The 19341-nt window shown below is 44.7% G+C and overlaps 9 non-coding genes across 9 annotated transcripts; all 9 read left to right on the top strand.

The window, feature by feature from the left end:
* The first annotated feature begins 1146 nt into the window (after positions 1 to 1146).
* TRNAG-CCC (transfer RNA glycine (anticodon CCC)) lies at positions 1147 to 1218 on the top strand. The gene has a single exon. It is a non-coding gene; the product is annotated as a tRNA-Gly (tRNA).
* A 1516-nt stretch (positions 1219 to 2734) lies between these two features.
* On the top strand, positions 2735 to 2806 carry TRNAG-CCC (transfer RNA glycine (anticodon CCC)). The gene has a single exon. It is a non-coding gene; the product is annotated as a tRNA-Gly (tRNA).
* Positions 2807 to 4333: 1527 nt separating this feature from the next.
* TRNAG-CCC (transfer RNA glycine (anticodon CCC)) lies at positions 4334 to 4405 on the top strand. Its single transcript has one exon. It is a non-coding gene; the product is annotated as a tRNA-Gly (tRNA).
* Positions 4406 to 7531: 3126 nt separating this feature from the next.
* Positions 7532 to 7603, top strand: TRNAG-CCC (transfer RNA glycine (anticodon CCC)). The gene has a single exon. It is a non-coding gene; the product is annotated as a tRNA-Gly (tRNA).
* A 3115-nt stretch (positions 7604 to 10718) lies between these two features.
* On the top strand, positions 10719 to 10790 carry TRNAG-CCC (transfer RNA glycine (anticodon CCC)). The gene has a single exon. It is a non-coding gene; the product is annotated as a tRNA-Gly (tRNA).
* Positions 10791 to 12306: 1516 nt separating this feature from the next.
* TRNAG-CCC (transfer RNA glycine (anticodon CCC)) lies at positions 12307 to 12378 on the top strand. Its single transcript has one exon. It is a non-coding gene; the product is annotated as a tRNA-Gly (tRNA).
* A 1527-nt stretch (positions 12379 to 13905) lies between these two features.
* Positions 13906 to 13977, top strand: TRNAG-CCC (transfer RNA glycine (anticodon CCC)). The gene has a single exon. It is a non-coding gene; the product is annotated as a tRNA-Gly (tRNA).
* Positions 13978 to 17092: 3115 nt separating this feature from the next.
* On the top strand, positions 17093 to 17164 carry TRNAG-CCC (transfer RNA glycine (anticodon CCC)). The gene has a single exon. It is a non-coding gene; the product is annotated as a tRNA-Gly (tRNA).
* Positions 17165 to 18691: 1527 nt separating this feature from the next.
* On the top strand, positions 18692 to 18763 carry TRNAG-CCC (transfer RNA glycine (anticodon CCC)). Its single transcript has one exon. It is a non-coding gene; the product is annotated as a tRNA-Gly (tRNA).
* The last annotated feature ends 578 nt before the right edge of the window (positions 18764 to 19341 follow it).

The raw sequence follows: 19341 nt of genomic DNA, 5'->3' as shown, positions 1-19341 counted from the left end.
TTCTCTCACCTGAATGCAGCGCCACCTTGTAGCCATCGGATGTAACTGCAGCTCACAAAATGTTATATCAGAGAGCAAGTTGAGAGGACTCCAAGAGGCAGATGTCCATGGAAAGAGCCTCTCACGACAGCAGGAAGGTTGGATATTTCAAGATGGCAACATTTCCTGTCCAATGTCCTCACGTCCCGAACGCTCCCAAACGCTCAAAAGCCTCACACCGGGCAAGCCCTCACCGGGTAGATCTCTGGCTCCCAGTTAAAATCAAATCCTGAGCATGCTAGCGCTAGGATCAAAGAGAGAGGAGAGGGTTAGAGAGCTGCTATCTTGGTAAAGGCCTGAAACTGCTAGTTCCCAAGAGGGTCTGCACTTTCAGTTATGACTAACTGTGAGACGAGAAGATGAAGATTTTCTGCACCCAGCATACATTGCAGCATGCTTAGGCAAATGAGGAGCGAGACCCACCAATCCCTCGCCACTTCGCTGAAAGCTCCTCCTCTGCATAAAGAGAACACTTTTACAAGGGAGCAGAGTGGCGCAGCGGAAGCGTGCTGGGCCCATAACCCAGCGGTCGATGGATCGAAACCATCCTCTGCTATAATATTTCTTGTTTTTTCTTCTGAGGACCAATCTGTCATTTCCACGCTACCAGCAAGGAAAAGCGCAGGCTTGTGCTAGCTATGTGAGAAAAGACTTCTCAACTATCTGTCTCTGCTGAAATACAAGAGAGTGATCGCCAAAGGATCAACCCCATACTTTGAAAGTAAAGATACCCAATTATAAGCATAAATGACTGGTGGGACCGTCACACGTTTTTCTGGGCATGCTTTGAATGTCATTCTTGCCTTTTCGTTCTGCTCTTATCATTCTCCTGGGCATTTCATGGAAGGCACTCTCTTTCTCTTCGCTGCTTTGCTTCCAATGCTGCCTAAATATGTTCATTTCCACTATTTGTACTACTGCTTTCCATTTCTTCTCTTCTGCACAGATTTGGCCTTGGTTTCAATTCCCAGTTCCTTACCCTCTACAAGAAACTTTCTACTGCTTTTCATGTTGGTATCTAAACCAAATGCACCATTGAAACTGGTGCAAGATAGTCATTGAACTCGGGGTTGTAATCTTTAGAACCGAGAGCACCCACATCATAGGGCGTTGGTGGTATAGTGGTGAGCATAGCTGCTTCCCAAGCAGTTGACCCGGGTTCGATTCCCGGCCAATGCAGTGCAAATTTTTATATGTTCTCCAAGCAGGATTTGTTTTAATGCAACATGTCACAAAACGGAAATATCATGAACAGATTAATCAGACATTAAATTTAAAAAAAAATGAAATACTTAGGCAGGCATCTCGATCGCCCCATCTGCTACATTCATTGTCCTATTAGATGCTATTTTCCAAAAAGCAGAGTCACCACTCACATGTGCTGGTAATAAATATGTTGCGGGCGGTAGACAATGAAAGGGCTGAACCCCGACCAGACATTCTAACTCTAGCATCTCTATATTAAAAAGCATTTCTAGGCAATATCTAGCATGTGAATAAAAGTAGGCAAGATCCACCGATGAATCTGGCAAAAGTCCCCAACGATTTTGTGCACACTTGTTCTCTCACCTGAATGCAGCGCCACCTTGTAGCCATCGGATGTAACTGCAGCTCACAAAATGTTATATCAGAGAGCAAGTTGAGAGGACTCCAAGAGGCAGATGTCCATGGAAAGAGCCTCTCATGACAGCAGGAAGGTTGGATATTTCAAGATGGCAACATTTCCTGTCCAACGTCCTCACGTCCCGAACGCTCCCAAACGCTCAAAAGCCTCGCCCTCACCGGGTAGATCTCTGGCTCCCAGTTAAAATCAAATCCTGAGCATGCTAGCGCTAGGATCAAAGAGAGAGGAGAGGGTTAGAGAGCTGCTATCTTGGTAAAGGCCTGAAACTGCTAGTTCCCAAGAGGGTCTGCACTTTCAGTTATGACTGACTGTGAGACGAGAAGATGAAGATTTTCTGCACCCAGCATACATTGCAGCATGCTTAGGCAAATGAGGAGCGAGACCCACCAATCCCTCGCCACTTCGCTGAAAGCTCCTCCTCTGCATAAAGAGAACACTTTTACAAGGGAGCAGAGTGGCGCAGCGGAAGCGTGCTGGGCCCATAACCCAGCGGTCGATGGATCGAAACCATCCTCTGCTATAATATTTCTTGTTTTTTCTTCTGAGAACCAATCTGTCATTTCCACGCTACAAGCAAGGAAAAGCGCAGGCTTGTGCTAGCTATGTGAGAAAAGACTTCTCAACTATCTGTCTCTGCTGAAACACAACAGAGTGATCGCCAAAGGATCAACCCCATACTTTGAAAGTAAAGATACCCAATTATAAGCATAAATGACTGGTGGGACCGTCACACGTTTTTCTGGGCATGCTTTGAATGTCATTCTTGCCTTTTCGTTCTGCTCTTATCATTCTCCTGGGCATTTCATGGAAGGCACTCTCTTTCTCTTCGCTGCTTTGCTTCCAATGCTGCCTAAATATGTTCATTTCCACTATTTGTACTACTGCTTTCCATTTCTTCTCCTCTGCACAGATTTGGCCTTGGTTTCAATCCCCAGTTCCTTACCCTCTACAAGAAACTTTCTACTGCTTTTCATGTTGGTATCTAAACCAAATGCACCATTGAAACTGGTGCAAGATAGTCATTGAACTCGGGGTTGTAATCTTTAGAACCGAGAGCACCCACATCATAGGGCGTTGGTGGTATAGTGGTGAGCATAGCTGCTTCCCAAGCAGTTGACCCGGGTTCGATTCCCGGCCAATGCAGTGCAAATTTTTATATGTTCTCCAAGCAGGATTTGTTTTAATGCAACATGTCACAAAACGGAAATATCATGAACAGATTAATCAGACGTTAAATTAAAAAAAAAATGAAATACTTAGGCAGGCATCTCGATCGCCCCATCTGCTACATTCATTGTCCTATTAGATGCTATTTTCCAAAAAGCAGAGTCACCACTCACATGTGCTGGTAATAAATATGTTGCGGGCGGAAGACAATGAAAGGGCTGAACCCCGACTAGACATTCTAACTCTAGCATCTCTATATTAAAAAGCATTTCTAGGCAATATCTAGCATGTGAATAAAAGTAGGCAAGATCCACCGATTAATCTGGCAAAAGTCCCCAATGATTTTGTGCACACTTGTTCTCTCACCTGAATGCAGCGCCACCTTGTAGCCATCGGATGTAACTGCAGCTCACAAAATGTTATATCAGAGAGCAAGTTGAGAGGACTCCAAGAGGCAGATGTCCATGGAAAGAGCCTCTCACGACAGCAGGAAGGTTGGATATTTCAAGATGGCAACATTTCCTGTCCAATGTCCTCACGTCCCGAACGCTCCCAAGTGCTCAAAAGCCTCACACCGGGCAAGCCCTCACCGGGTAGATCTCTGGCTCCCAGTTAAAATCAAATCCTGAGCATGCTAGCGCTAGGATCAAAGAGAGAGGAGAGGGTTAGAGAGCTGCTATCTTGGTAAAGGCCTGAAACTGCTAGTTCCCAAGAGGGTCTGCACTTTCAGTTATGACTAACTGTGAGACGAGAAGATGAAGATTTTCTGCACCCAGCATACATTGCAGCATGCTTAGGCAAATGAGGAGCGAGACCCACCAATCCCTTGCCACTTCGCTGAAAGCTCCTCCTCTGCATAAAGAGAACACTTTTACAAGGGAGCAGAGTGGCGCAGCGGAAGCGTGCTGGGCCCATAACCCAGAGGTCGATGGATCGAAACCATCCTCTGCTATAATATTTCTTGTTTTTTCTTCTGAGAACCAATCTGTCATTTCCACGCTACCAGCAAGGAAAAGCGCAGGCTTGTGCTAGCTATGTGAGAAAAGACTTCTCAACTATCTGTCTCTGCTGAAATACAAGAGAGTGATCGCCAAAGGATCAACCCCATACTTTGAAAGTAAAGATACCCAATTATAAGCATAAATGACTGGTGGGACCATCACACGTTTTTCTGGGCATGCTTTGAATGTCATTCTTGCCTTTTCGTTCTGCTCTTATCATTCTCCTGGGCATTTCATGGAAGGCACTCTCTTTCTCTTCGCTGCTTTGCTTCCAATGCTGCCTAAATATGTTCATTTCCACTATTTGTACTACTGCTTTCCATTTCTTCTCTTCTGCACAGATTTGGCCTTGGTTTCAATTCCCAGTTCCTTACCCTCTACAAGAAACTTTCTACTGCTTTTCATGTTGGTATCTAAACCAAATGCACCATTGAAACTGGTGCAAGATAGTCATTGAACTCGGGGTTGTTATCTTTAGAACCGAGAGCACCCACATCATAGGGCGTTGGTGGTATAGTGGTGAGCATAGCTGCTTCCCAAGCAGTTGACCCGGGTTCGATTCCCGGCCAATGCAGTGCAAATTTTTATATGTTCTCCAAGCAGGATTTGTTTTAATGCAACATGTCACAAAACGGAAATATCATGAACAGATTAATCAGACGTTAAATTAAAAAAAAAATGAAATACTTAGGCAGGCATCTCGATCGCCCCATCTGCTACATTCATTGTCCTATTAGATGCTATTTTCCAAAAAGCAGAGTCACCACTCACATGTGCTGGTAATAAATATGTTGCGGGCGGAAGACAATGAAAGGGCTGAACCCCGACTAGACATTCTAACTCTAGCATCTCTATATTAAAAAGCATTTCTAGGCAATATCTAGCATGTGAATAAAAGTAGGCAAGATCCACCGATGAATCTGGCAAAAGTCCCCAATGATTTTGTGCACACTTGTTCTCTCACCTGAATGCAGCGCCACCTTGTAGCCATCGGATGTAACTGCAGCTCACAAAATGTTATATCAGAGAGCAAGTTGAGAGGACTCCAAGAGGCAGATGTCCATGGAAAGAGCCTCTCACGACAGCAGGAAGGTTGGATATTTCAAGATGGCAACATTTCCTGTCCAATGTCCTCACGTCCCGAACGCTCCCAAACGCTCAAAAGCCTCACACCGGGCAAGCCCTCACCGGGTAGATCTCTGGCTCCCAGTTAAAATCAAATCCTGAGCATGCTAGCGCTAGGATCAAAGAGAGAGGAGAGGGTTAGAGAGCTGCTATCTTGGTAAAGGCCTGAAACTGCTAGTTCCCAAGAGGGTCTGCACTTTCAGTTATGACTAACTGTGAGACGAGAAGATGAAGATTTTCTGCACCCAGCATAGATTGCAGCATGCTTAGGCAAATGAGGAGCGAGACCCACCAATCCCTCGCCACTTCGCTGAAAGCTCCTCCTCTGCATAAAGAGAACACTTTTACAAGGGAGCAGAGTGGCGCAGCGGAAGCGTGCTGGGCCCATAACCCAGAGGTCGATGGATCGAAACCATCCTCTGCTATAATATTTCTTGTTTTTTCTTCTGAGGACCAATCTGTCATTTCCTCGCTACCAGCAAGGAAAAGCGCAGGCTTGTGCTAGCTATGTGAGAAAAGACTTCTCAACTATCTGTCTCTGCTGAAATACAAGAGAGTGATCGCCAAAGGATCAACCCCATACTTTGAAAGTAAAGATACCCAATTATAAGCATAAATGACTGGTGGGACCGTCACACGTTTTTCTGGGCATGCTTTGAATGTCATTCTTGCCTTTTCGTTCTGCTCTTATCATTCTCCTGGGCATTTCATGGAAGGCACTCTCTTTCTCTTAGCTGCTTTGCTTCCAAAGCTGCCTAAATATGTTCATTTCCACTATTTGTACTACTGCTTTCCATTTCTTCTCTTCTGCACAGATTTGGCCTTGGTTTCAATCCCCAGTTCCTTACCCTCTACAAGAAACTTTCTACTGCTTTTCATGTTGGTATCTAAACCAAATGCACCATTGAAACTGGTGCAAGATAGTCATTGAACTCGGGGTTGTAATCTTTAGAACCGAGAGCACCCACATCATAGGGCGTTGGTGGTATAGTGGTGAGCATAGCTGCTTCCCAAGCAGTTGACCCGGGTTCGATTCGCGGCCAATGCAGTGCAAATTTTTAGATGTTCTCCAAGCTGGATTTGTTTTAATGCAACATGTCACAAAACGGAAATATCATGAACAGATTAATCAGACGTTAAATTAAAAAAAAAATGAAATACTTAGGCAGGCATCTCGATCGCCCCATCTGCTACATTCATTGTCCTATTAGATGCTATTTTCCAAAAAGCAGAGTCACCACTCACATGTGCTGGTAATAAATATGTTGCGGGCGGTAGACAATGAAAGGGCTGAACCCCGACCAGACATTCTAACTCTAGCATCTCTATATTAAAAAGCATTTCTAGGCAATATCTAGCATGTGAATAAAAGTAGGCAAGATCCACCGATGAATCTGGCAAAAGTCCCCAACGATTTTGTGCACACTTGTTCTCTCACCTGAATGCAGCGCCACCTTGTAGCCATCGGATGTAACTGCAGCTCACAAAATGTTATATCAGAGAGCAAGTTGAGAGGACTCCAAGAGGCAGATGTCCATGGAAAGAGCCTCTCACGACAGCAGGAAGGTTGGATATTTCAAGATGGCAACATTTCCTGTCCAATGTCCTCACGTCCCGAACGCTCCCAAACGCTCAAAAGCCTCACACCGGGCAGGCCCTCACCGGGTAGATCTCTGGCTCCCAGTTAAAATCAAATCCTGAGCATGCTAGCGCTAGGATCAAAGAGAGAGGAGAGGGTTAGAGAGCTGCTATCTTGGTAAAGGCCTGAAACTGCTAGTTCCCAAGAGGGTCTGCACTTTCAGTTATGACTGACTGTGAGACGAGAAGATGAAGATTTTCTGCACCCAGCATACATTGCAGCATGCTTAGGCAAATGAGGAGCGAGACCCACCAATCCCTCGCCACATCGCTAAAAGCTCCTCCTCTGCATAAAGAGAACACTTTTACAAGGGAGCAGAGTGGCGCAGCGGAAGCGTGCTGGGCCCATAACCCAGAGGTCGATGGATCGAAACCATCCTCTGCTATAATATTTCTTGTTTTTTCTTCTGAGAACCAATCTGTCATTTCCACGCTACCAGCAAGGAAAAGCGCAGGCTTGTGCTAGCTATGTGAGAAAAGACTTCTCAACTATCTGTCTCTGCTGAAATACAAGAGAGTGATCGCCAAAGGATCAACCCCATACTTTGAAAGTAAAGATACCCAATTATAAGCATAAATGACTGGTGGGACCATCACACGTTTTTCTGGGCATGCTTTGAATGTCATTCTTGCCTTTTCGTTCTGCTCTTATCATTCTCCTGGGCATTTCATGGAAGGCACTCTCTTTCTCTTCGCTGCTTTGCTTCCAATGCTGCCTAAATATGTTCATTTCCACTATTTGTACTACTGCTTTCCATTTCTTCTCTTCTGCACAGATTTGGCCTTGGTTTCAATCCCCAGTTCCTTACCCTCTACAAGAAACTTTCTACTGCTTTTCATGTTGGTATCTAAACCAAATGCACCATTGAAACTGGTGCAAGATAGTCATTGAACTCGGGGTTGTAATCTTTAGAACCGAGAGCAACCACATCATAGGGCGTTGGTGGTATAGTGGTGAGCATAGCTGCTTCCCAAGCAGTTGACCCGGGTTCGATTCCCGGCCAATGCAGTGCAAATTTTTATATGTTCTCCAAGCAGGATTTGTTTTAATGCAACATGTCACAAAACGGAAATATCATGAACAGATTAATCAGACGTTAAATTAAAAAAAAAATGAAATACTTAGGCAGGCATCTCGATCGCCCCATCTGCTACATTCATTGTCCTATTAGATGCTATTTTCCAAAAAGCAGAGTCACCACTTACATGTGCTGGTAATAAATATGTTGCGGGCGGTAGACAATGAAAGGGCTGAACCCCGACTAGACATTCTAACTGTAGCATCTCTATATTAAAAAGCATTTCTAGGCAATATCTAGCATGTGAAAAAAAGTAGGCAAGATCCACCGATGAATCTGGCAAAAGTCCCCAACGATTTTGTGCACACTTGTTCTCTCACCTGAATGCAGCGCCACCTTGTAGCCATCGGATGTAACTGCAGCTCACAAAATGTTATATCAGAGAGCAAGTTGAGAGGACTCCAAGAGGCAGATGTCCATGGAAAGAGCCTCTCACGACAGCAGGAAGGTTGGATATTTCAAGATGGCAACATTTCCTGTCCAATGTCCTCACGTCCCGAACGCTCCCAAACGCTCAAAAGCCTCACACCGGGCAAGCCCTCACCGGGTATATCTCTGGCTCCCAGTTAAAATCAAATCCTGAGCATGCTAGCGCTAGGATCAAAGAGAGAGGAGAGGGTTAGAGAGCTGCTATCTTGGTAAAGGCCTGAAACTGCTAGTTCCCAAGAGGGTCTGCACTTTCAGTTATGACTAACTGTGAGACGAGAAGATGAAGATTTTCTGCACCCAGCATACATTGCAGCATGCTTAGGCAAATGAGGAGCGAGACCCACCAATCCCTCGCCACTTCGCTGAAAGCTCCTCCTCTGCATAAAGAGAACACTTTTACAAGGGAGCAGAGTGGCGCAGCGGAAGCGTGCTGGGCCCATAACCCAGAGGTCGATGGATCGAAACCATCCTCTGCTATAATATTTCTTGTTTTTTCTTCTGAGGACCAATCTGTCATTTCCACGCTACCAGCAAGGAAAAGCGCAGGCTTGTGCTAGCTATGTGAGAAAAGACTTCTCAACTATCTGTCTCTGCTGAAATACAAGAGAGTGATCGCCAAAGGATCAACCCCATACTTTGAAAGTAAAGATACCCAATTATAAGCATAAATGACTGGTGGGACCGTCACACGTTTTTCTGGGCATGCTTTGAATGTCATTCTTGCCTTTTCGTTCTGCTCTTATCATTCTCCTGGGCATTTCATGGAAGGCACTCTCTTTCTCTTCGCTGCTTTGCTTCCAATGATGCCTAAATATGTTCATTTCCACTATTTGTACTACTGCTTTCCATTTCTTCTCTTCTGCACAGATTTGGCCTAGGTTTCAATTCCCAGTTCCTTACCCTCTACAAGAAACTTTCTACTGCTTTTCATGTTGGTATCTAAACCAAATGCACCATTGAAACTGGTGCAAGATAGTCATTGAACTCGGGGTTGTAATCTTTAGAACCGAGAGCACCCACATCATAGGGCGTTGGTGGTATAGTGGTGAGCATAGCTGCTTCCCAAGCAGTTGACCCGGTTTCGATTCCCGGCCAATGCAGTGCAAATTTTTATATGTTCTCCAAGCAGGATTTGTTTTAATGCAACATGTCACAAAACGGAAATATCATGAACAGATTAATCAGACGTTAAATTAAAAAAAAAATGAAATACTTAGGCAGGCATCTCGATCGCCCCATCTGCTACATTCATTGTCCTATTAGATGCTATTTTCCAAAAAGCAGAGTCACCACTCACATGTGCTGGTAATAAATATGTTGCGGGCGGTAGACAATGAAAGGGCTGAACCCCGACCAGACATTCTAACTCTAGCATCTCTATATTAAAAAGCATTTCTAGGCAATATCTAGCATGTGAATAAAAGTAGGCACGATCCACCGATGAATCTGGCAAAAGTCCCCAACGATTTTGTGCACACTTGTTCTCTCACCTGAATGCAGCGCCACCTTGTAGCCATCGGATGTAACTGCAGCTCACAAAATGTTATATCAGAGAGCAAGTTGAGAGGACTCCAAGAGGCAGATGTCCATGGAAAGAGCCTCTCATGACAGCAGGAAGGTTGGATATTTCAAGATGGCAACATTTCCTCTCCAACGTCCTCACGTCCCGAACGCTCCCAAACGCTCAAAAGCCTCGCCCTCACCGGGTAGATCTCTGGCTCCCAGTTAAAATCAAATCCTGAGCATGCTAGCGCTAGGATCAAAGAGAGAGGAGAGGGTTAGAGAGCTGCTATCTTGGTAAAGGCCTGAAACTGCTAGTTCCCAAGAGGGTCTGCACTTTCAGTTATGACTGACTGTGAGACGAGAAGATGAAGATTTTCTGCACCCAGCATACATTGCAGCATGCTTAGGCAAATGAGGAGCGAGACCCACCAATCCCTCGCCACTTCGCTGAAAGCTCCTCCTCTGCATAAAGAGAACACTTTTACAAGGGAGCACAGTGGCGCAGCGGAAGCTTGCTGGGCCCATAACCCAGAGGTTGATGGATCGAAACCATCCTCTGCTATAATATTTCTTGTTTTTTCTTCTGAGGACCAATCTGTCATTTCCACGCTACCAGCAAGGAAAAGCGCAGGCTTGTGCTAGCTATGTGAGAAAAGACTTCTCAACTATCTGTCTCTGCTGAAATACAAGAGAGTGATCGCCAAAGGATCAACCCCATACTTTGAAAGTAAAGATACCCAATTATAAGCATAAATGACTGGTGGGACCGTCACACGTTTTTCTGGGCATGCTTTGAATGTCATTCTTGCCTTTTCGTTCTGCTCTTATCATTCTCCTGGGCATTTCATGGAAGGCACTCTCTTTCTCTTCGCTGCTTTGCTTCCAATGCTGCCTAAATATGTTCATTTCCACTATTTGTACTACTGCTTTCCATTTCTTCTCTTCTGCACAGATTTGGCCTTGGTTTCAATCCTCAGTTCCTTACCCTCTACAAGAAACTTTCTACTGCTTTTCATGTTGGTATCTAAACCAAATGCACAATTGAAACTGGTGCAAGATAGTCATTGAACTCGGGGTTGTAATCTTTAGAACCGAGAGCAACCACATCATAGGGCGTTGGTGGTATAGTGGTGAGCATAGCTGCTTCCCAAGCAGTTGACCCGGGTTCGATTCCCGGCCAATGCAGTGCAAATTTTTATATGTTCTCCAAGCAGGATTTGTTTTAATGCAACATGTCACAAAACGGAAATATCATGAACAGATTAATCAGACGTTAAATTAAAAAAAAAATGAAATACTTAGGCAGGCATCTCGATCGCCCCATCTGCTACATTCATTGTCCTATTAGATGCTATTTTCCAAAAAGCAGAGTCACCACTTACATGTGCTGGTAATAAATATGTTGCGGGCGGTAGACAATGAAAGGGCTGAACCCCGACTAGACATTCTAACTGTAGCATCTCTATATTAAAAAGCATTTCTAGGCAATATCTAGCATGTGAATAAAAGTAGGCAAGATCCACCGATGAATCTGGCAAAAGTCCCCAACGATTTTGTGCACACTTGTTCTCTCACCTGAATGCAGCGCCACCTTGTAGCCATCGGATGTAACTGCAGCTCACAAAATGTTATATCAGAGAGCAATTTGAGAGGACTCCAAGAGGCAGATGTCCATGGAAAGAGCCTCTCATGACAGCAGGAAAGTTGGATATTTCAAGATGGCAACATTTCCTCTCCAACGTCCTCACGTCCCGAACGCTCCCAAACGCTCAAAAGCCTCGCCCTCACCGGGTAGATCTCTGGCTCCCAGTTAAAATCAAATCCTGAGCATGCTAGCGCTAGGATCAAAGAGAGAGGAGAGGGTTAGAGAGCTGCTATCTTGGTAAAGGCCTGAAACTGCTAGTTCCCAAGAGGGTCTGCACTTTCAGTTATGACTGACTGTGAGACGAGAAGATGAAGATTTTCTGCACCCAGCATACATTGCAGCATGCTTAGGCAAATGAGGAGCGAGACCCACCAATCCCTCGCCACTTCGCTGAAAGCTCCTCCTCTGCATAAAGAGAACACTTTTACAAGTGAGCAGAGTGGCGCAGCGGAAGCGTGCTGGGCCCATAACCCAGAGGTCGATGGATCGAAACCATCCTCTGCTATAATATTTCTTGTTTTTTCTTCTGAGAACCAATCTGTCATTTCCACGCTACCAGCAAGGAAAAGCGCAGGCTTGTGCTAGCTATGTGAGAAAAGACTTCTCAACTATCTGTCTCTGCTGAAATACAAGAGAGTGATCGCCAAAGGATCAACCCCATACTTTGAAAGTAAAGATACCCAATTATAAGCATAAATGACTGGTGGGACCATCACACGTTTTTCTGGGCATGCTTTGAATGTCATTCTTGCCTTTTCGTTCTGCTCTTATCATTCTCCTGGGCATTTCATGGAAGGCACTCTCTTTCTCTTCGCTGCTTTGCTTCCAATGCTGCCTAAATATGTTCATTTCCACTATTTGTACTACTGCTTTCCATTTCTTCTCTTCTGCACAGATTTGGCCTTGGTTTCAATCCCCAGTTCCTTACCCTCTACAAGAAACTTTCTACTGCTTTTCATGTTGGTATCTAAACCAAATGCACCATTGAAACTGGTGCAAGATAGTCATTGAACTCGGGGTTGTAATCTTTAGAACCGAGAGCAACCACATCATAGGGCGTTGGTGGTATAGTGGTGAGCATAGCTGCTTCCCAAGCAGTTGACCCGGGTTCGATTCCCGGCCAATGCAGTGCAAATTTTTATATGTTCTCCAAGCAGGATTTGTTTTAATGCAACATGTCACAAAACGGAAATATCATGAACAGATTAATCAGACGTTAAATTAAAAACAAAATGAAATACTTAGGCAGGCATCTCGATCGCCCCATCTGCTACATTCATTGTCCTATTAGATGCTATTTTCCAAAAAGCAGAGTCACCACTTACATGTGCTGGTAATAAATATGTTGCGGGCGGTAGACAATGAAAGGGCTGAACCCCGACTAGACATTCTAACTGTAGCATCTCTATATTAAAAAGCATTTCTAGGCAATATCTAGCATGTGAATAAAAGTAGGCAAGATCCACCGATGAATCTGGCAAAAGTCCCCAACGATTTTGTGCACACTTGTTCTCTCACCTGAATGCAGCGCCACCTTGTAGCCATCGGATGTAACTGCAGCTCACAAAATGTTATATCAGAGAGCAAGTTGAGAGGACTCCAAGAGGCAGATGTCCATGGAAAGAGCCTCTCACGACAGCAGGAAGGTTGGATATTTCAAGATGGCAACATTTCCTGTCCAATGTCCTCACGTCCCGAACGCTCCCAAACGCTCAAAAGCCTCACACCGGGCAAGCCCTCACCGGGTAGATCTCTGGCTCCCAGTTAAAATCAAATCCTGAGCATGCTAGCGCTAGGATCAAAGAGAGAGGAGAGGGTTAGAGAGCTGCTATCTTGGTAAAGGCCTGAAACTGCTAGTTCCCAAGAGGGTCTGCACTTTCAGTTATGACTAACTGTGAGACGAGAAGATGAAGATTTTCTGCACCCAGCATACATTGCAGCATGCTTAGGCAAATGAGGAGCGAGACCCACCAATCCCTTGCCACTTCGCTGAAAGCTCCTCCTCTGCATAAAGAGAACACTTTTACAAGGGAGCAGAGTGGCGCAGCGGAAGCGTGCTGGGCCCATAACCCAGAGGTCGATGGATCGAAACCATCCTCTGCTATAATATTTCTTGTTTTTTCTTCTGAGAACCAATCTGTCATTTCCACGTTACCAGCAAGGAAAAGCGCAGGCTTGTGCTAGCTATGTGAGAAAAGACTTCTCAACTATCTGTCTCTGCTGAAATACAAGAGAGTGATCGCCAAAGGATCAACCCCATACTTTGAAAGTAAAGATACCCAATTATAAGCATAAATGACTGGTGGGACCATCACACGTTTTTCTGGGCATGCTTTGAATGTCATTCTTGCCTTTTCGTTCTGCTCTTATCATTCTCCTGGGCATTTCATGGAAGGCACTCTCTTTCTCTTCGCTGCTTTGCTTCCAATGATGCCTAAATATGTTCATTTCCACTATTTGTACTACTGCTTTCCATTTCTTCTCTTCTGCACAGATTTGGCCTTGGTTTCAATCCCCAGTTCCTTACCCTCTACAAGAAACTTTCTACTGCTTTTCATGTTGGTATCTAAACCAAATGCACCATTGAAACTGGTGCAAGATAGTCATTGAACTCGGGGTTGTAATCTTTAGAACCGAGAGCAACCACATCATAGGGCGTTGGTGGTATAGTGGTGAGCATAGCTGCTTCCCAAGCAGTTGACCCGGGTTCGATTCCCGGCCAATGCAGTGCAAATTTTTATATGTTCTCCAAGCAGGATTTGTTTTAATGCAACATGTCACAAAACGGAAATATCATGAACAGATTAATCAGACGTTAAATTAAAAAAAAAATGAAATACTTAGGCAGGCATCTCGATCGCCCCATCTGCTACATTCATTGTCCTATTAGATGCTATTTTCCAAAAAGCAGAGTCACCACTTACATGTGCTGGTAATAAATATGTTGCGGGCGGTAGACAATGAAAGGGCTGAACCCCGACTAGACATTCTAACTGTAGCATCTCTATATTAAAAAGCATTTCTAGGCAATATCTAGCATGTGAATAAAAGTAGGCAAGATCCACCGATGAATCTGGCAAAAGTCCCCAACGATTTTGTGCACACTTGTTCTCTCACCTGAATGCAGCGCCACCTTGTAGCCATCGGATGTAACTGCAGCTCACAAAATGTTATATCAGAGAGCAAGTTGAGAGGACTCCAAGAGGCAGATGTCCATGGAAAGAGCCTCTCACGACAGCAGGAAGGTTGGATATTTCAAGATGGCAACATTTCCTGTCCAATGTCCTCACGTCCCGAACGCTCCCAAACGCTCAAAAGCCTCACACCGGGCAAGCCCTCACCGGGTATATCTCTGGCTCCCAGTTAAAATCAAATCCTGAGCATGCTAGCGCTAGGATCAAAGAGAGAGGAGAGGGTTAGAGAGCTGCTATCTTGGTAAAGGCCTGAAACTGCTAGTTCCCAAGAGGGTCTGCACTTTCAGTTATGACTAACTGTGAGACGAGAAGATGAAGATTTTCTGCACCCAGCATACATTGCAGCATGCTTAGGCAAATGAGGAGCGAGACCCACCAATCCCTCGCCACTTCGCTGAAAGCTCCTCCTCTGCATAAAGAGAACACTTTTACAAGGGAGCAGAGTGGCGCAGCGGAAGCGTGCTGGGCCCATAACCCAGAGGTCGATGGATCGAAACCATCCTCTGCTATAATATTTCTTGTTTTTTCTTCTGAGGACCAATCTGTCATTTCCACGCTACCAGCAAGGAAAAGCGCAGGCTTGTGCTAGCTATGTGAGAAAAGACTTCTCAACTATCTGTCTCTGCTGAAATACAAGAGAGTGATCGCCAAAGGATCAACCCCATACTTTGAAAGTAAAGATACCCAATTATAAGCATAAATGACTGGTGGGACCGTCACACGTTTTTCTGGGCATGCTTTGAATGTCATTCTTGCCTTTTCGTTCTGCTCTTATCATTCTCCTGGGCATTTCATGGAAGGCACTCTCTTTCTCTTCGCTGCTTTGCTTCCAATGATGCCTAAATATGTTCATTTCCACTATTTGTACTACTGCTTTCCATTTCTTCTCTTCTGCACAGATTTGGCCTAGGTTTCAATTCCCAGTTCCTTACCCTCTACAAGAAACTTTCTACTGCTTTTCATGTTGGTATCTAAACCAAATGCACCATTGAAACTGGTGCAAGATAGTCATTGAACTCGGGGTTGTAATCTTTAGAACCGAGAGCACCCACATCATAGGGCGTTGGTGGTATAGTGGTGAGCATAGCTGCTTCCCAAGCAGTTGACCCGGTTTCGATTCCCGGCCAATGCAGTGCAAATTTTTATATGTTCTCCAAGCAGGATTTGTTTTAATGCAACATGTCACAAAACGGAAATATCATGAACAGATTAATCAGACGTTAAATTAAAAAAAAAATGAAATACTTAGGCAGGCATCTCGATCGCCCCATCTGCTACATTCATTGTCCTATTAGATGCTATTTTCCAAAAAGCAGAGTCACCACTCACATGTGCTGGTAATAAATATGTTGCGGGCGGTAGACAATGAAAGGGCTGAACCCCGACCAGACATTCTAACTCTAGCATCTCTATATTAAAAAGCATTTCTAGGCAATATCTAGCATGTGAATAAAAGTAGGCACGATCCACCGATGAATCTGGCAAAAGTCCCCAACGATTTTGTGCACACTTGTTCTCTCACCTGAATGCAGCGCCACCTTGTAGCCATCGGATGTAACTGCAGCTCACAAAATGTTATATCAGAGAGCAAGTTGAGAGGACTCCAAGAGGCAGATGTCCATGGAAAGAGCCTCTCATGACAGCAGGAAGGTTGGATATTTCAAGATGGCAACATTTCCTCTCCAACGTCCTCACGTCCCGAACGCTCCCAAACGCTCAAAAGCCTCGCCCTCACCGGGTAGATCTCTGGCTCCCAGTTAAAATCAAATCCTGAGCATGCTAGCGCTAGGATCAAAGAGAGAGGAGAGGGTTAGAGAGCTGCTATCTTGGTAAAGGCCTGAAACTGCTAGTTCCCAAGAGGGTCTGCACTTTCAGTTATGACTGACTGTGAGACGAGAAGATGAAGATTTTCTGCACCCAGCATACATTGCAGCATGCTTAGGCAAATGAGGAGCGAGACCCACCAATCCCTCGCCACTTCGCTGAAAGCTCCTTCTCTGCATAAAGAGAACACTTTTACAAGGGAGCACAGTGGCGCAGCGGAAGCTTGCTGGGCCCATAACCCAGAGGTTGATGGATCGAAACCATCCTCTGCTATAATATTTCTTGTTTTTTCTTCTGAGGACCAATCTGTCATTTCCACGCTACCAGCAAGGAAAAGCGCAGGCTTGTGCTAGCTATGTGAGAAAAGACTTCTCAACTATCTGTCTCTGCTGAAATACAAGAGAGTGATCGCCAAAGGATCAACCCCATACTTTGAAAGTAAAGATACCCAATTATAAGCATAAATGACTGGTGGGACCGTCACACGTTTTTCTGGGCATGCTTTGAATGTCATTCTTGCCTTTTCGTTCTGCTCTTATCATTCTCCTGGGCATTTCATGGAAGGCACTCTCTTTCTCTTCGCTGCTTTGCTTCCAATGCTGCCTAAATATGTTCATTTCCACTATTTGTACTACTGCTTTCCATTTCTTCTCTTCTGCACAGATTTGGCCTTGGTTTCAATCCCCAGTTCCTTACCCTCTACAAGAAACTTTCTACTGCTTTTCATGTTGGTATCTAAACCAAATGCACAATTGAAACTGGTGCAAGATAGTCATTGAACTCGGGGTTGTAATCTTTAGAACCGAGAGCAACCACATCATAGGGCGTTGGTGGTATAGTGGTGAGCATAGCTGCTTCCCAAGCAGTTGACCCGGGTTCGATTCCCGGCCAATGCAGTGCAAATTTTTATATGTTCTCCAAGCAGGATTTGTTTTAATGCAACATGTCACAAAACGGAAATATCATGAACAGATTAATCAGACGTTAAATTAAAAAAAAAATGAAATACTTAGGCAGGCATCTCGATCGCCCCATCTGCTACATTCATTGTCCTATTAGATGCTATTTTCCAAAAAGCAGAGTCACCACTTACATGTGCTGGTAATAAATATGTTGCGGGCGGTAGACAATGAAAGGGCTGAACCCCGACTAGACATTCTAACTGTAGCATCTCTATATTAAAAAGCATTTCTAGGCAATATCTAGCATGTGAATAAAAGTAGGCAAGATCCACCGATGAATCTGGCAAAAGTCCCCAACGATTTTGTGCACACTTGTTCTCTCACCTGAATGCAGCGCCACCTTGTAGCCATCGGATGTAACTGCAGCTCACAAAATGTTATATCAGAGAGCAAGTTGAGAGGACTCCAAGAGGCAGATGTCCATGGAAAGAGCCTCTCACGACAGCAGGAAGGTTGGATATTTCAAGATGGCAACATTTCCTGTCCAATGTCCTCACGTCCCGAACGCTCCCAAACGCTCAAAAGCCTCACACCGGGCAAGCCCTCACCGGGTAGATCTCTGGCTCCCAGTTAAAATCAAATCCTGAGCATGCTAGCGCTAGGATCAAAGAGAGAGGAGAGGGTTAGAGAGCTGCTATCTTGGTAAAGGCCTGAAACTGCTAGTTCCCAAGAGGGTCTGCACTTTCAGTTATGACTAACTGTGAGACGAGAAGATGAAGATTTTCTGCACCCAGCATACATTGCAGCATGCTTAGGCAAATGAGGAGCGAGACCCACCAATCCCTTGCCACTTCGCTGAAAGCTCCTCCTCTGCATAAAGAGAACACTTTTACAAGGGAGCAGAGTGGCGCAGCGGAAGCGTGCTGGGCCCATAACCCAGAGGTCGATGGATCGAAACCATCCTCTGCTATAATATTTCTTGTTTTTTCTTCTGAGAACCAATCTGTCATTTCCACGCTACCAGCAAGGAAAAGCGCAGGCTTGTGCTAGCTATGTGAGAAAAGACTTCTCAACTATCTGTCTCTGCTGAAATACAAGAGAGTGATCGCCAAAGGATCAACCCCATACTTTGAAAGTAAAGATACCCAATTATAAGCATAAATGACTGGTGGGACCGTCACACGTTTTTCTGGGCATGCTTTGAATGTCATTCTTGCCTTTTCGTTCTGCTCTTATCATTCTCCTGGGCATTTCATGGAAGGCACTCTCTTTCTCTTCGCTGCTTTGCTTCCAATGCTGCCTAAATATGTTCATTTCCACTATTTGTACTACTGCTTTCCATTTCTTCTCTTCTGCACAGATTTGGCCTTGGTTTCAATCCCCAGTTCCTTAACCTCTACAAGAAACTTTCTACTGCTTTTCATGTTGGTATCTAAACCAAATGCACCATTGAAACTGGTGCAAGATAGTCATTGAACTCGGGGTTGTAATCTTTAGAACCGAGAGCAACCACATCATAGGGCGTTGGTGGTATAGTGGTGAGCATAGCTGCTTCCCAAGCAGTTGACCCGGGTTCGATTCCCGGCCAATGCAGTGCAAATTTTTATATGTTCTCCAAGCAGGATTTGTTTTAATGCAACATGTCACAAAACGGAAATATCATGAACAGATTAATCAGACGTTAAATTAAAAAAAAAATGAAATACTTAGGCAGGCATCTCGATCGCCCCATCTGCTACATTCATTGTCCTATTAGATGCTATTTTCCAAAAAGCAGAGTCACCACTTACATGTGCTGGTAATAAATATGTTGCGGGCGGTAGACAATGAAAGGGCTGAACCCCGACTAGACATTCTAACTGTAGCATCTCTATATTAAAAAGCATTTCTAGGCAATATCTAGCATGTGAATAAAAGTAGGCAAGATCCACCGATGAATCTGGCAAAAGTCCCCAACGATTTTGTGCACACTTGTTCTCTCACCTGAATGCAGCGCCACCTTGTAGCCATCGGATGTAACTGCAGCTCACAAAATGTTATATCAGAGAGCAAGTTGAGAGGACTCCAAGAGGCAGATGTCCATGGAAAGAGCCTCTCACGACAGCAGGAAGGTTGGATATTTCAAGATGGCAACATTTCCTGTCCAATGTCCTCACGTCCCGAACGCTCCC

Source organism: Triturus cristatus, chromosome 11 (genome assembly GCF_964204655.1).
Source record: "Triturus cristatus chromosome 11, aTriCri1.1, whole genome shotgun sequence".
Lineage (NCBI taxonomy): Eukaryota > Metazoa > Chordata > Amphibia > Caudata > Salamandridae > Triturus > Triturus cristatus.
Note: the sequence above shows the minus strand (reverse complement) of the source record. Positions and strands in the feature narration are given on the sequence as shown.